Source organism: Rattus norvegicus, chromosome 4, assembly GCF_036323735.1.
Source record: "Rattus norvegicus strain BN/NHsdMcwi chromosome 4, GRCr8, whole genome shotgun sequence".
In the NCBI taxonomy this organism is placed as follows: domain Eukaryota; kingdom Metazoa; phylum Chordata; class Mammalia; order Rodentia; family Muridae; genus Rattus; species Rattus norvegicus.
The window spans coordinates 129,251,841-129,268,910 of NC_086022.1; the positions used below are offsets into that span (position 1 = coordinate 129,251,841).

General features: G+C 40.6%; 1 pseudogene; it reads right to left on the reverse strand.

Annotated features, from left to right (window-relative positions):
• Nucleotides 1–9,679: 9,679 nt before the first annotated feature.
• Hnrnpa1-ps45 (heterogeneous nuclear ribonucleoprotein A1, pseudogene 45) lies at nt 9,680–10,522 on the reverse strand (annotated as a pseudogene).
• Between the last annotated feature and the right edge of the window lie 6,548 nt (nt 10,523–17,070).

A 17,070-nucleotide genomic window follows, 5' to 3' on the forward strand; every position in this document is an offset into this window, starting at 1 on the left:
AATTCGGTAGTGATCCATCTGTTTCAATTTTGTGGAATAGTTTGGATAATATTGGTATAAGGTCTTCTATGAAGGTTTGATAGAATTCTGCACTAAACCCGTCTGGACCTGGGCTCTTTTTGGTTGGGAGACCTTTAATGACTGCTTCTATTTCCTTAGGAGTTATGGGGTTGTTTAACTGGTTTATCTGTTCCTGATTTAACTTCGGTACCTGGTATCTGTCTAGGAAATTGTCCGTTTCCTGAAGATTTTCAAGTTTTGTTGAATATAGGCTTTTATAGTAAGATCTGATGATTTTTTTAATTTCCTCTGAATCTGTAGTTATGTCTCCTTTTTCATTTCTGATTTTGTTAATTTGGACATACTCTCTGTGTCCTCTCGTTAGTCTGGCTAAGGGTTTATCTACCTTGTTGATTTTCTCAAAGAACCAACTTTTGGTTTTGTTGATTCTTTCTATGGTCCTTTTTGTTTCTACTTGGTTGATTTCAGCTCTGAGTTTGATTATTTCCTGCCTTCTACTCCTCCTGGGTGTATTTACTTCTTTTTGTTCTAGAGCTTTTAGGTGTGCTGTCAAGCTGCTGACATATGCTCTTTCCTGTTTCTTTCTGCAGGCACTCAGCGCTATGAGTTTTCCTCTTAGCACAGCTTTCATTGTGTCCCATAATTTTGGGTATGTTGTACCTTCATTTTCATTAAATTCTAAAAAGTCTTTAATTTCTTTCTTTATTTCTTCCTTGACCAGGTTATCATTGAGTAGAGCATTGTTCAATTTCCACGTATATGTGGGCATTCTTCCCTTATTGTTATTGAAGACCAGTTTTAGTCCGTGGTGGTCTGATAGCACGCATGGGATTATTTCTCTCTTTCTCTACCTGTTGAGGCCCGTTTTTTGACCAATTATATGGTCAATTTTGGACAAAGTACCATGAGGAGCTGAGAAGAAGGTATATCCTTTTGCTTTAGGATAGAATGTTCTATAAATATCTGTTAAGTCCATTTGGCTCATGACTTCTCTTAGTCTGTCTACGTCTCTGTTTAATTTCTGTTTCCATGATCTGTCCATTGATGAGAGTGGGGCGTTGAAATCTCCTACTATTATTGTGTGAGGTGCAATATGTGTTTTGAGCTTTAGTAAGGTTTCTTTTATGTATGTAGGTGCCCTTTTATTTGGGGCATAGATATTTAGGATTGAGAGTTCATCTTGGTGGATTTTTCCTTTGATGAATATGAAGTGTCCTTCCTTATCTTTTTTGATGACTTTTAGTTGAAAATTGATTTTATTTGATATTAGAATGGCTACTCCAGCTTGCTTCTTCTGACCATTTGCTTGGAAAGTTGTTTTCCAGCCTTTCACTCTGAGGTAGTGTCTGTCTTTGTCTCTGAGGTGTGTTTCCTGTAGGCAGCAGAATGCAGGGTCCTCATTGCATATCCAGTTTGTTAATCTATGTCTTTTTATTGGGGAGTTGAGGCCATTGATGTTGAGAGATATTAAGGAATGGTGATTATTGCTTCCTGTTATATTCATATTTGGATGTGAGGTTATGTTTGTGTACTTTTCTTCTCTTTGTTTTGTTGCCAAGACGATTAGTTTCTTGCTTCTTCTAGGGTATAGCTTGCCTCCTTATGTTGGGCTTTACCATTTATTATCCGTTGTAGTGCTGGGTTTGTAGAAAGATATTGTGTAAATTTGGTTTTGTCATCGAATATCTTGGTTTCTCCATCTATGTTAATTGAGAGTTTTGCAGGATACAGTAACCTGGGCTGGCATTTGTGTTCTCTTAGGGTCTGTATGTCATCAGTCCAGGATCTTCTGGCCTTCATAGTTTCTGGTGAAAAGTCTGGTGTGATTCTGATAGGTCTGCCTTTATATGTTACTTGACCTTTTTCCCTTACTGCTTTTAATATTCTTTCTTTATTTTGTGTGTTTGGTGTTTTGACAATTATGTGACGGGAGGTGTTTCTTTTCTGGTCCAATCTATTTGGAGTTCTGTAGGCTTCTTGTATGCCTATGGGTATCTCTTTTTTTAGGTTAGGGAAGTTTTCTTCTATGATTTTGTTGAAGATATTTACTGGTCCTTTGAGCTGGGAGTCTTCACTCTCTTCTATACCTATTATCCTTAGGTTTGATCTTCTCATTGAGTCCTGGATTTCCTGTATGTTTTGGACCAGTAGCTTTTTCCACTTTACATTATCTTTGACAGTTGAGTCAATGATTTCTATGGAATCTTCTGCTCCTGAGATTCTTTCTTCCATCTCTTGTATTCTGTTGGTGAAGCTTGTATCTACAGCTCCTTGTCTCTTCTTTTGGTTTTCTATATCCAGGGTTGTTTCCATGTGTTCTTTCTTGATTGCTTCTATTTCCATTTTTAATTCCTTCAACTGTTTGATTGTGTTTTCCTGGAATTCTTTCAGGGATTTTTGTGATTCCTCTCTGTAGGCTTCTACTTGTTTATTAATGTTTTCCTGTGTTTCTCTAAGGGAGTTCTTCACGTCTTTCTTGAAGTCCTCCAGCATCATGATCAAATATGATTTTGAAACTAGATCTTGCTTTTCTGGTGTGTTTGGATATTCCATGTTTGTTTTGATGGGAGAATTGGGCTCCGATGATGCCATGTAGTCTTGGTTTCTGTTGCTTGGGTTCCTGCGCTTGCCTCTCGCCATCAGATTATCTCTAGTGTTACTTTGTTCTGCTATTTCTGACAGTGGCTAGACTGTCCTATAAGCCTGTGTGTCAGGAGTGCTGTAGACCTGTTTTCCTGTTTTCTTTCAGCCAGTTATGGGGACAGAGTGTTCTGCTTTCGGGCGTGTAGTTTTTCCTCTCTACAGGTCTTCAGCTGTTCCTGTGGGCCTGTGTCTTGAGTTCACCAGGCAGGTCACTTGCAGCAGAAAAGTTGGTCTTATCTGTGGTCCCGAGGCTCAAGTTTGCTCGCGGGGTGCTGCCCAGGAGCTCTCTGCGGTGGCAGCAACCAGGAAGATCTGCGCCGCAGATCCGTTTCTGGGAGCTTCTGTGCACCAGGGTTCCAGATGGCGTTTGGTGTTTTCCTCTGGTGTCCGAGATGTGTGCAGAGTGCAGTCTCTTCTGGTTCCCCAGGCGTGTCTGCCTCTCTGAAGGTTTAGCTCTCCCTCCCACGGGATTTGGGTGCAGAGAACTGTTTATCAAGTAGATCCCTTCAGGTTCTGGTGGTATCTCAGATGCAGCGGTCCTGCTGTTCTTGGGCCCTCCTCCACGGGATCCCAGAGGCCTTATACAGTTTGCTCTTGGGCCAGGGATGTGGGCAGGGGTGGGCAGTGTTGGTGGTCTCTTCCGTCTGCAGCCTCAGGAGTGCCCACCTGATCAGGCGGTGAGGTCTCCCTCCCATGGGGTCTGGGAGCAGAGAGCTGCTGCAGGCCGGGATCCACGGGTTTGGGACTCCTGGTAAACACAGGAAGTGCCCGGTCCTAGAGGAATTCTGCCTCTGTGTGTCCCGAGTTCACCAGGCAGGTCTCTTGCAGCAGAAAAGTTGGTCTTACCTGTGGTCCCGAGGCTCAAGTTTGCTCGCGGGGCGCTGCCCACGAGCTCTCTGCGGCGGCAGCCTCAAGATACTTTCTAGTTCCATCCATTTGCCCGTGAAAGTCACGATGCCCTTGTTTTAATGTCTGAGTAGTATTCCATTGTATAGACATACCACATTTTCTGTATCTGTTCTTCAGTTGAGAGACATCTAGTTTGTTCCAGTTTCTGGCTATTATGAATAGAGCTGCCATGAGCATAGTTGAGCAAGTGTCCTTGTGGGATGGGGGAACATCTTTTGGGTATATGCCCAGGAGTGCTAAAGCTGGATCTTGAGGTAGAACTACTCCCAATCTTCTGAGAAACTGCCAAATTGATTTTCAGAGTGCTTGCACAAGTTTGCGTAAGCAGCAGCAGTGGAGGAGTGTTGCCCTTGCTCTACAACCTCACCAGCATGTGCTGTCCTTTGCGTTTTTTGATCTTAGCCATTCTGGTGGTTGTAAGGTGGAATCTCAGAGTCATTTGATTTGCCTTTCCCTGACTAAAGATGTTGGACATTTCTATAGGTCCTTCTCAGCCATTTGAGATTCCTCTTTTGAGTGTTCTGTTTAGCTCTGTACCCATTTTTTAATTGGCTTATTTTGATCATTGGTGTCTAACTTCTTGTCTAACTGTATATTTGGATATTAGCTGTCTATCAGATGTGGGGTTAGTAAAGATCTTTTCCTAATATGTAAACTATCATTTTATCCTGAATACAGTGTTCTTTGAGTTACAGAAGCTCTTTAGTTTCGTGTGGTACCATTTATTAATTCTAGGTGTTAGTGCCTGAGCCATTAGTTTTCTATTTAGGAAGTTGTCTCCTGAACCTAGTTCAAGATACCCCTCACTTTCAATTCAATTACATTAAGTGTGCATGGTTTTACATTGAGGTCTTGGTCTGTTTGGACTGGAGTTTTATGCAGGGTGATAAATATGGGTCTATTTGCATCCTTCTCAATACAGACATCAAGGTAGACCAGCACCAGTTGTTGAAGATGCTCCCCCTTTTCCATTGTATGGTTTTTGGCTTCTTTGTCAAAAGTCAAGTGTCCATAGGTGTGTGGATTTAGTTTTGGGTCTTCTATTAAAGTCCACTGATCTGCCTGTCTGTGTCTGTACCAACACCATGCAATTTTTATTGCCATTGCTCTGTAGTACAGCTTGAAGTCAGGGATCCTGATACTTCCAGAAGGTTTTTATTGTTCAGGATCATTTTAGCTATCCTGCATTTGTGTTTTTCCGTATGAAATTAAGGGTTGTTCTTTCAAGATCTGTAAAGAATTCTGTTGGAATTCTGGTAGGGATTGCGTTGAATCTGTAGATTGCTTTTGGCAAGATGAACATTTTATCTATGTTGTCTTAGTCAGGGTTTGTATCCATACACAAAGTAGCATGACCAAGAAGCAAGTCGGGGAGGAAAGGGTTTATTCAGCTTACACTTCCACACTGCTGTTCACCACCAAAGGACGTCAGGACAGGAACTCACACAGGGCAGGAACTTGGAGGCAGGAGCTGATACAAAGACCGTGGTGGATGCTGCTTACTGGCTTACTTCCCCTGGCTTGTTCAGCTTGCTTTTTTATAGAACCCAAGACAGGGATGGCATTAGCAACAATGAGCTAGGTCCTCCCACCTTGATCACTAATTGAGAAAATGCCTTACAGTTGGATCATAAGGAGGTATTTCCTCAAGGGAGACTCCCTTCTCTGTGATAACTCCAGCTTGTGTCAAGTTGAAACACAAACCAGCCAGTACATTAATCCTACCAGAATCCATGAGCAAGGAAGACCTTTCCATCTTCTGAGATCTTCCTCGACTTCTTTCTTCCGAGACTTAAAGTTCTTGTCATACAGGTCTTTCACTTGCTTGGTGAGAGTTACACCAGGTTGTTTATGTTATTTGTGGCCTATTGTGAGGTGTGCTGTTTCCCTAACTTCTTTCTTAGTTCGTTTATCTCTTGTGTAAAGGAAAGCTACTGATCTCTTTGAGTTAATTTTGTATCCAGCCACTTTGATGAACGTGTTTATCAAATGTAGCAGTTCTCTGGTAGAATTTTGATGGTCACTTATGTATACTATCAATATTGATACTTTGACTTCTTCCTTTCCAATTTGTATCCCTTTGATCTCCTTTAGTTATCTTATTACTCTAACTAGAACTTCAAGTAGCATATTGAAGAGATTTGGGGAGAGTGGACAGCTTAGTCCCTGATTTTAGTGGAAATGCTTTAAGTTTCTCTCCATTTAATTTGATGTTGGCTATATGCTTGCCTTTATTGTGTTTAGGTATGCCCCTTGTGTCCTTGCTGGCTCCAAGACTTTTAACATGAAGGGGTGTTGGATTTTGTCAAATACTTTTTTAGCATCTGGTGAAATGATCAGGTGTTTTTTTTTCTTTCACTTTGTTTATATGGTGGATTACATTGATGGATTTTCATATATTGAACCACCTCTGCATCCCTGGGATGAAGCCTACTTATTCGTAATGGATGATGTCTTTGATGTGTTCTTAAATTCAGTTTGAGTATTTTATTGAGTAGTTTTTGTATCAGTGTTCATAAGGGCGATTGGTCTGAAATTCTCTTTGTTGCGTCTTTGTATGGTTTAGGTACCAGGATGAATGTGGCCTTATAGAATGAGTTTGGCCGTGGTTCTTCTGTTTCTATTTTGTGGAATAATTTGAGGAGTATTGGCATTAGCTCTTCTGTGAAAGTTTGGTAGAATTTTGTGCTAAAACCATCTAGCCCTGGACTTTTTTGGTTTTGAGAGACTTTTTATGACTGTTCTTTTCCTTAGGGTTTATAGGACTATTCACATAGTTCAACCTGATCTTGATTTAGTTTTGGTAATTGATACCTGTCTAGAAAATCATTTCTCTTAGATTTTTCCAATTCTGTGGAGTACAGGCTTTTGAAGTAAGACCTAATGATTCTTTGAATTTTCTTGAATTTTGTTTTGTCTCCTTTTTCATTTCTGGTTTTGTTAATTTGGGTACTGTTTCTCTGCCTTTTCAATAGTTTGACTAAGGGTTTGCCTATCTTGTTGATTTTCTCAAAGAACCAGCTCTTGGTTTTGTTCAGTCTTTGTATTGTTTTCTTTGTTTTTAATTGATTGATGACTGCTCTGAGTTTGATTATTTCCTGTCACCTATTCCTCCTGGGTGTATTTGCTGCTTCTTCTCCTGCTCCTCCTCTCCTCCTCTTCTTTCTCTTCCTCCTCCTCTTTTCTAATGCCTTCAGATGTGCTTTTAATTCACCAGCATGAAAACGCTCCAATTTTTCTATGAGGGCATTTAGTGCTGTGGACTTTCCTCTTAGTACTGCTTTCATAGTGTAACATGAGTGTAGGTATGTTTTGCCCCTATTTTCATTGAATTCTAGAAAAATCTAGACATCTCTTTAAATTAGGGAAATGTCCTTCTATAATTTTGTTGAAGATGTTTTCTGGCCTTTGGTCTGGGAATCTTCTATTCCTACTATTCTCAGGTTTGGTCTCTTCATGGTGTCCCAAATTTCCTGGATATTTTGTGTAACGAATATTTTAGATTTTGCATTTTCTTTGAGTGATATATTGATTTCTTCAACTGTATCTTCTACATTTGAAAGTCTCGCTTCCATTTCCTGTATTCTTTTAGTGATGCTTACATCTATAATTCCTGTTCTCTTTCCCAGGTTTTCCATCTCTAGAATTGCCTTAGTTTGTGTTTTCTTTATGGCTTCCATTTCTCTTTTCAGGTCTTGGTCAGCTTTAATCATATTCTTCACCTGTTTGATTGTATTTTCCTGTATTTCTTTATATTTATTTGCTTCCTATGTTAATGCCTCTAACTATTTGAATGCATTTTCCTGTATTTCCTTAAGGGATGTATTCATATCCTCTTTAAAGGCCTCTATCATCTTTATAAGATTGGATATAAGCTCCTCTTCTTGTGCTTCGGTTTCATTAGGATATTCAGGGTTAGTTATAATAGGATAGCTGGGCTCTGGTGGTGCCATATTGCCCTGGGTCTTGTTGATTGTGTTCTGATGCTGTCCGTTCAGCATCTGGTTTTCCCTGGTGTTGGCTACATGATCCTGATGGCAGTAGGATCATCTTGGAAAGGTGGGGAGAACTGTGGGCCAGACAGGGAGATCCTGGTACCCTATTCTGTTGGTTATGCCTTAGGCAGACCCTATTCTGTAGGCTGTGCTGCAGGTGAATCCTACTCTGCAGGCCGTGTCCCAGTCAGACCCAGCTGGGCTAGCAGGTGAATCTAACTAGCATGGGTGGTCAGGCAGGGTTCCAAGCTGGTTAGTTTTGAGGCTTCAGAAAGTTTCTACAGGGAGACGGGACATTCTTGGGGGTCGTGCAAGGCTCCTCTGGACTGAGAAGCGAGGTCAGAGCTAGACATTTGTGCTCAGGGGACCCATTACTGCATTTTTAAACATTTTTTTCTTTTAAGATTTATGTTAATTTACTTGCATACATGGGTAGGCCACATGTGTAGGAGACTTCATGGAGATTAGAAGAACGCATCAGATCTGGCGCTGGGGTTAGAAGAGGTTGTGAGCCACATGACATGGCTACTGGAAATCAATGAAAGAGCAGCAAGTACCTTGAACCACTGAGACATTTCTCCAGCCCTACTCCTGGGCTTTAGGTTTATGGCAGATGCTGGGCACTCAGTAAGTGTTGACAGGAGGAAGTGAGTTTTCAGTTTAGCCCCAGAGTATGCTGAGAAGTGGTAGGAATGGCATTTCAGAAACAGGCCAATTTAACTGGACAAAGTCATGTAAGGACTCTGGATTTTCCCTTTCACCTGGTCCCATTCCCCGCCACTATATTAAATTCCTAGTATAGATTATAACCGGTCCTCATCTAAGCAGAAATTCCTCTTTCCCCTATCTGCTCCTCTCTTCTATTAAACAAATAAGCCACCAGTATGAGTCCTGTCTCTCAAATAAGTTTCTAGAAGAGATTATGGGAAATTAGAATTTACAAGTGAAACTACTGACCCGATGCTCATTTTTTGAAGGTTATCCAAATTTCTCTAATGTATGAGAATATCAATTTATGTATGTCTCCTTGTTTGAGTTTTCTGTCTTGCAAAAGATGCATCCATTTCATCTATATTGTCAATTGTGAGGTTCAGATTTGTTCATAGTATTTTCCTTACATTGGAATTGGTATTGATCACCCCTTACTCATTTCTGATGTGTGTGTGTGTGTGTGTATGTGTATGTGTGTGCATGCACATGCATGTGCCCACACAAGTGTGCCCACGCAAGTATGCATGTGCACATTTTTTTTTTTTGGTTTGGGTTTTGCTTTTTAAATGTGGATTCTTGAGTTAGAGAGATAGCTCAGTGGTTAAGAGCACTGACTGCTTTTCCAGAGGTCTTGAGTTCAAATCCCAGCAACCACATGGTGGCTCATAGCCATCTGTAATGAGATCTGATGTCCTCTTCTGGTGTGTCTGAAGAGAGCAACAGTGTATTAATATATGATAAATAAATAAATCTTTAAAAAATGTGGACTCTTGCTCTGTAACCCAGACTGGCCATGAACTCTCAGTCTTTGCAGTGCTGGGGTCACAGGCTTGTACCACCCTATCTACCTTTTAAAATAATCTTTCTGGTTCTGAAGTCTTCCCTATCTAAAGAAAGTTGGTGGATTTAATTTGTTTTAGCTTACTTTATTTTCATCTTTCTTTTAACTTATCTGGCTGGATATATGCAAAATACATTCCTATACATTTCTTTTCTTTTTTTTGAAAAGTTAAAAATTCCTTAATTTTTTATTCCTGGTACCACGACCACAATTTACAGGGCAATATACCCTGTATTGGTATATTATGAAAAGAAAAAGAAAAAGACAAAGCTACAGCAGATAAAAGACCTCAGGAATGTACATCTATCTAATTGACACTATATTGCATTAATCGATAGCTGCACTTTTGCAAGCTGTGGCTATGACAGTCCTGAACAAGAAGGGCTTCCTGTTTAAGCTGCAGTAACTTTTCTGACTATGGATCATGGTTCCTTCTGTGGCAGATTTTTACAGTTCCTCTAATGCATTTAGGACGACTGTCTCAAAGTAACCTGCAGCTTTTCTGACAATTCCTTGCTCTCTCTCCTGCTAAGAACTATAACCATTTGTTTGTTTTATTTTAAAACCTTCTGTCACCATATCTACCACTTCCACCTCCAGATCCATAGCTACAACCATAGGGACTGCCTGAGCTTCTTCCACCAAAACTGCCTCCCTTCATGGGTCCATAATTAGATTGTTGCTGTCCACTATAATTTCCAAAGTCATTATAGTTCCCACCATCACCATAGTTACCTCCGCCGCCACCACCAAAGTTTCCTCCACGTCCCATAAAGTTGCCAGATCCACCTCTCTGTGATCCAGCAGACTGCATCTCTTGTTTAGAAAGGGCCTTTTTCACCTCACAATTATGCTCATTAATAGTGTGGCATTTCTGAACAACAATTTTATCAACTGTGTCATGATCATCAAAAGTTACAAAAGCGAATCCTCTCTTTTTCCCACTCTGTCTGTCTTCCATAACTTCTATGGTTTCAATCTTGCCGTACTTTTCAAAGTAGTCTCTCAGATTATATTCTTCTGTATCCTCTTTAATACCACCAACAAAAATGTTCTTCACCGTTAAATGGGCACCAGGCTGTACAGAAACAGCTCTAGAAACAGCTCTCTCTGGTTCCACCTCACGTCCATCAACCTTGTGTGGCCCAGCACACATTGCAGCATCCACCTCTTCAACACAAGAGTAGGTCACAAAACCAAAGCCTCTGGAACGTTTTGTTTGAGGATCCCTCACACCACACAGTCTGTAAGTGTGGCCCATTTCTCAAAATGTTCTCTTAAGCTATCATCTGTGGTTTTAAAGCTCAGACCACCAATAAACAGCTTCCTCAGCTGCTCTGGTTCCTTTGAATCATGGTCCTCCATTTTGAGACCGGACTCGCCTCTTCCAACTCGAGTTCAATATGGGCTCCTTATACATTTCTTATATACCAGGGACTTTAACATGGACCATGGACGTTTCTTTGTTTAAATTGCTGTTTTTCAACCTCTTACATTTTAAGTAGTAACTGATAAGTTTCTTACTGTTTCTGTTTCCCCAGTGGTTCTTCTTTCACTATTTTCCAACTTTCTCATTTTAACAGCATTTTAGTAACACTGTATCTCATTTTAGCCAAGCAATTATATTTTACATTTTCCCCTAGTAGTTACCTTAGATTTCCTGTCTGATTTTAATTTAATCCAAGGTCCTGTTTGTGTCATGACACCTCAGGTGTAGAACCAGGTACCTTCTTGATTGTTCCCCATTTGGTCGTGAATAGCTGTTACTTATTTTGAGATTACTGACCTATAATATACTTTTAACTACTGAGTATGTTTTTAGTTTTTCCTACTGGAATAGCTATCCTTTCAGATCACTTTATATTAGGAAAGATTCACCTTCATTTATTCCTTACATTCCTTTGTGTAGTGAGGTTTCTGCCTGGTATAAGTTCCTTCCTGGGGAACTTCTTTTTAGTGGACACTGTGTGCTGTGCAGGGAAGGTCTACACATGATGGAGTCACTCAGATTTTTCTTTTTTGAGAAAGTCTTTTTTTCTACTTCACTTTAAAGAATGATGTTGCTGGAGCTGGAATTCCAGGTTTGTTTGCTTTCAAAGTGATTAAATCTCAGTTAGTTAGTGGTCCAAATTTTGAATTTATGATATAAATTAAAGTCATCAGTTTGTCGTTTCTTGATTTATTTTCTTCTGACTCATCTTCCGTGCCCTGACTCCTGCTGAGTCTATTTCTTCTTTTTCCCATTAGGAGAATAGGGGTGAGAGGAATATTATTCTCTCCGCGTTCATCAAGCGCTATGAGAGTGTTTTCTCCCAGGCCTCAGTTGTGGGAACAGGTTCTGAGTATATTTCAGGATCACGCCTTCTGTCCTCTAGGCAGAACCACCAGGGTTCTTTCTCAGATCTTCACCATAAGGAGCCCCACCTCTTGTGGGATTCCAGAGAATAAAGTGCACAAAATGTAAAGGTCCCCAAAGAATTAGAATGGGGTTCCTGGGGGGTCTCTGGAAACCCACCAAAATAACCATTGAGGAATTTTTACTGGTTTACAGCTCTAGCTACTTAAGGTCTAAGTAGCCAGTACCTTATCTGTGGTCATCTGGATCCACAGTGCTAAATGCCAAGATGACTGAGGAACCAGAACCTTGATCCTGACTTCTAAGGGGTCAGGAAAAAGTGACTGATCACAGTTTGATTAACCCTTTCTTACATTTCAGTGCGGGAATTAGGAGTGCTTTCTATAAGCTTCTTGGGTTTTGTGTTGGTTAATGAATCAATTATTCCTTAAATTCTTATATACTTTATCCCTGACTTATAAACATTTGATGTATTTCACAATAAAAGAGTGTAAAACATGTCCATATTCTTACTCATTGTCAATAATCTCCTTGAAATTTTCATGTTCATGGAATTATTTGACATACAATTCAGTGACTGTGGACTCCCACAGCTCAGTTCTCTAGGACCCAATTTTGAATTTATGATATAAATTAAAGTCATCAGTTATGAAGTTTTTTTTAAACTAAGTTGAAATTACAGTGTCATCATTGAAATTATCATATTTATATGAAGCTTTTCCTATTTGCTAGTGTGTTGGAAAAATAAGAGATTTAACCAACCCTTTTCTTCCTTTCTATTCCAATCATATACATATAGCTATGACTTGACATTCAAAATACCATAATAAACATTAACACATGGGAGCTCTATACTGTGTAACCATCTATGGGCTTTGTTATGAACATGAATTACAGTCTCTTTGGTGATTATGGGCAAATCACTTACCTTTTTGAGATTTCTTTTCTCATGCATAATAGGCTAATGTAATCCATCATACAAGGTCTTCGTGGGAAATGAGAATTTAAATGTTTCTCACAGTGTCTCCTACACACTGAGTGCTCGGATATTCTTTTGTCTTGTCTATAACTGCACTCTATCTTTTAGACATACTTACAGCTGAGTCTATCTGTAATAGCAAACACAGAGTGTATGCTGACAAGAGCTTTAATGGCTTGGGCTCTGGTTGCACCCATAAGCCAAGCATGAAAACAATTTTCACAGTTATACAGTCACACAGTTCTCACTTTCATTTCTGGACTGCGCATTTTGAAAGGATTTAAATTAAACAGATCATATTTAAAGCAAATTTATACAAGGTCTGTAACCTCTGTCTCTAAAATAAAAATAAGAGCATCTTTCTTGTTCACTTTTAGGTACTGAAAAGGGCCTGCCTCCTGGGTTACTTTGTCCAAGTGTTGGGCAGGTCCAGGTTTAGAAGGCTACTTTCATGTCATATCTTCTTGGGGTGGAAAGTAGGGACAGAAAGCAAGCTCTGTGGTTTTGCCATGCTAGAAATCAAACTTACACATGTAGGAAAGCATTCTACCATTGAGCATCACCACAGCCCCTTCTGATCTTTTTTAAAGCTGTACATCCTAGTGTACAGTCTTGGACCTGACCTAATTTAGCTCCACCTTATAATACCACTATACTGGACTAGGAGTCTAACATACAGTTCAGGTAGATGACAGGAAAGCAAACATTTAGTCTATACCATTATCTGATGAAGTTGAGGTCACATAGCTGAGCTCTTCAAACATGACCACGCAGGTCCCTGACAAGGAAAAGAGATTCGAGAGCACTTTATACCTATGCTTAGAGTAGGATGTCATATTCAAAGAGAAGACTGCTTAGCCTGTGCAAAAAAAGCTGCACACACAGTGTGGGATTTCTCTGTTCACAGTGAGAACCACAGATGGTAGAAATCCTCATTGCCCCTAACCTCAAGGTTAGCAATAGAACTTTCCATAGAGCAAGTGTCAGTTGAATTTGATTCAATGAATGAGTTGCCTCGAAGACATGGTATAATCAGAAATTAGTAGAGAGTGACTGTTTTAGAAACTTTTAATCCCAACCTAGGGTTTCTATCCCGCCATGACCATTCAGTTCCTGGATAAAAGACACACAACTTTTATTATTTATAGTAAGCCTTAAACAGCATAAGAGCTGAGCAGATACCAACCCACTGTGCTATTAGAATCTACTTTCCTGTCAATAACCCTGAGCTAGTGCTATGCGTCATCTTGGCTGCTCTGAACTGCAATTGGCCATCCCTCTGGGCCATGTTTTCTTGAACTCACCTAACCCATAGTGGATTCTCCATTCTTCTCTACTTTCTTCTTCCCCATGTCTTCTCCTCCAACCTCAAGCCTGGGAAACCTAAACCCCACGTCTGTCTTTCTGCCCAGCTACTGGCTGTTGGCATTTTTATTTACCAATTAGAAATAAGTTGGGGGCAGGGTCGCTTGGGTCTATGTGAAGACTCCAAGTCTTAGGGGCATTTACATTACAATAGACAGCAAGACCAACCTCAACAGCTGACTCCTTAAGATTTCTTAAGAAACTCAGTTAAGAGGACAGAAGGTGGCATTGAGGATTTAATGAAGGAGACCCCCCAAAGTACAGATATTATCTGGAGAATTTCAATAATTGGATCTAATTCTTGAAGATGAAATAAAGTACAGAGTAAAAGGACTTGACCTTTTAAAGATCAAGAAGTGAGAAAGAGTAGAAATCAAAGCAAGCAGACACAGATGAGGGTGAGGGCTGGCTAGGGGTAGATGCTCTATCAAGTGGGGAGACTAAGACTTGGAGGTGCAGAGAAATCAGGTTAAAAAGGAATCCAGCCCAGTGGGAGGTCACTTGTCTTGCTCGTGCAAGATCCTGGATTCAGTCCCTAGCATCATAAGAAAAAAATAATACTTGAAATGAAAAAACCTACAAGTGTAAGAGCATTCATATCTTTCTAATACAGATGGGAAATGAAAGTATCTGTTTCAAAAAAAAAGTCCTGGGCTGGAGAGATGGCTCAGCCGTTAAAGGCTAGGCTCACAACAAAAAAAAAAGTCCTAGCCCATTTCACTTTTATAATCTTCCCAGCTCAGGGGTTTCCAGTACCTCTGATTCCTTACAGAGTGAAAACTTAAAAAATTGTGTAGGTTGATGTCATTATACAGGTGAAGGCAGGTACAGGATAGAATGTGGCCTGTCATTGAACAAGAAGGAAGGATGGGAAGGATAAAAGTTTTAGAGATGCAGAAGAGACCCAATCGAGGAGGAGGCAGCCAACAGAACATGGTGGCAGATGTTAAGATTCCTCTCTGCACATATTAGCAGGTTGTTAAGACTATTCTCGAGGGATGGATGTGTACAAGATTTTGTGTTGTCTAGATGGGCAAATTATATCTTATCTAGGTGGCTGGTTTATATCCTTACCAATTGGCTGTAAGTTAATTGTATGGATGTATTGTGGATTGAGAATTTACCATGTAAATTTGATTGTTGGGTTACAGTTGGTTGAGTCTTGATTTGACCGGTGGCTGCAACCAGAGAGTTCAGGGCTAGCAGAGAGCCACTGGGAGAGATACTAATCTGAGATGAATTAGGGCTAGTTACAATGGACCATGGAACTAGGACCACCAGGATACTTGTGCGAACCAGTTCTACTGACTTTTTATTTTTAGGTTAACAAATAGGGGCACATTTATAAAAGTACAGGTAAAGACAGTACAGATGACAGACTCCCAGACATGGCAGAGTAAGAAAAGAGAAGTCCTGACCAGAGAGAAACACTTTCTGGGACCTCCTATTTCTGGAAGAGAATGCAGAGGATAGCAATATTTGTAGCTTCTTGCTCATTTGTCCCAGAGCCCAATCTGGTCCCCACTCTTGACCCAGAACATCTGGTTTGTGATCAGTCTTCCAATATCTGGAGTCTTCTAAAGCGCATGCCGGGTATGGTGGTTGCCAGAGTGATAGGCAGAAGAGTGAATGAGTTAATTAGCGTGTGCATTCATGAAGGTGAGGAGAACACAGGGTTCTTTTATGCAGGATTTGTACAGCACAGAGACCAGGAAGGCAGGACCTATCACACAGCAGTCAGCTCAATACAGTAGGTAGTTTTATAGATCTCAAGCCACACAGTTATCTGTCATGGGATTAGCCAACGATTTATAGAAGTATATTTTGTTCTCTTCTGTAAGAGGTGAGACCTCAAGTAAGTTTATGTTCATTCATAAATATAAAATATAATACAATATGTATACCAAGATAACTATGTCTTAGAGACTGGAAGATGGCTCAGTTGGCAAAGTATCTGTCCTACAGGTTCAAATCCCCAGTATCTATATAAAACCTGAGTTCAAATTCCCATATCTATATAAAAATCTGGGTGTGTTGACACACAATTGTAATATTAACACTGAGGGAGCAGAGACAGGAAGATCCCTAGAACTCACTGGCTAGCCAGCCTAGCCTAATTGAAAAAAACTCCAGGTTTAGTGAGAGACCCTGCCTCAAAAATCAGGTGGCGTGTGATTATGGAAGACACCTGCTCTGTACATGCTTGTGTACCACAAGTGCATATGCAAACAAAAGATGCAAAGACCGCGACAGGAGATGGTTATGATTTTTTTCTTACGTCTACATTTCATAGTTCTAGAGAATAAAACATTATTTGTACTTTGCTACACAAGTCTGATTTGCTGTTCAGCACATGTTCTGGATTTATCAATCACGTGTGATAGTACCTCAGAGGTGAAAAGTATTTTACCAGTTATGGACCACTGGTCAACATCTTTTTCTGGCAAGGACTTTCAACTTGCTGAACTTTCCCTCCTGGGTGTTGTCATCTTGGACACCGCTAGTGGTCCTGAAGCCACCTGTCACACCTTGTTTGAGAAAACACACACAAGGGAGAGGAACTGCTAAACTCACAGGATCCAACTGTCAACAAAAGCTGATGTGTTAGCTCCCTTACAGTGAGCAGGGACACAGGAAGATGGTCTGCTCTGGGTGTACTCAACACAAGCAGACAGAAGTATAAGGAGCCTGGGCGATTGGCAGGAAAGCCAGTGTGGGATGTAAAGCAAGTGAGCTCACTTTTGGAAGAGCTAAGTTTCCAGTGACAGGAGAGATGAAGACAGACAGAGCTCTGTGCTTCAGCCAGGGTGGAAACAGGAAACTGAAGCAAGGCGATAGGTCAGGGGACAGTGTGGAACTGGCAGCTACTCAAGCACTGGCCACCAATCCAGGCACTGAGGAGGTAGAGAGGAGAGAAGGCCCAGCGGAATCTGAGCCTTGGAGGCCCAGGAGAGGCTGCAAGAAAAGGAAGACAGCCTTCCAGTGGTGCTGAGGATAAACAGGGCGGGAGACAGCCAGGAACACAGCACTGGGAAAAGGGATGCACTTCAAAGAGAAGAAAAGTAATTTATTAACAGTGGATCCTGCGAATCCTGCTGAGCCTTGTTTGTGAAATCCTCCCTATTAAGTGGTGGTTTTAAATTCTCACAATTGTCTCTTCATATAAAATGACCATATTTTTAGTGAACCGGAGTAGCATTTTTCTGACCAGGCAAACTGTTATTTCCCATCTCACTATCAAGTTTCTGTA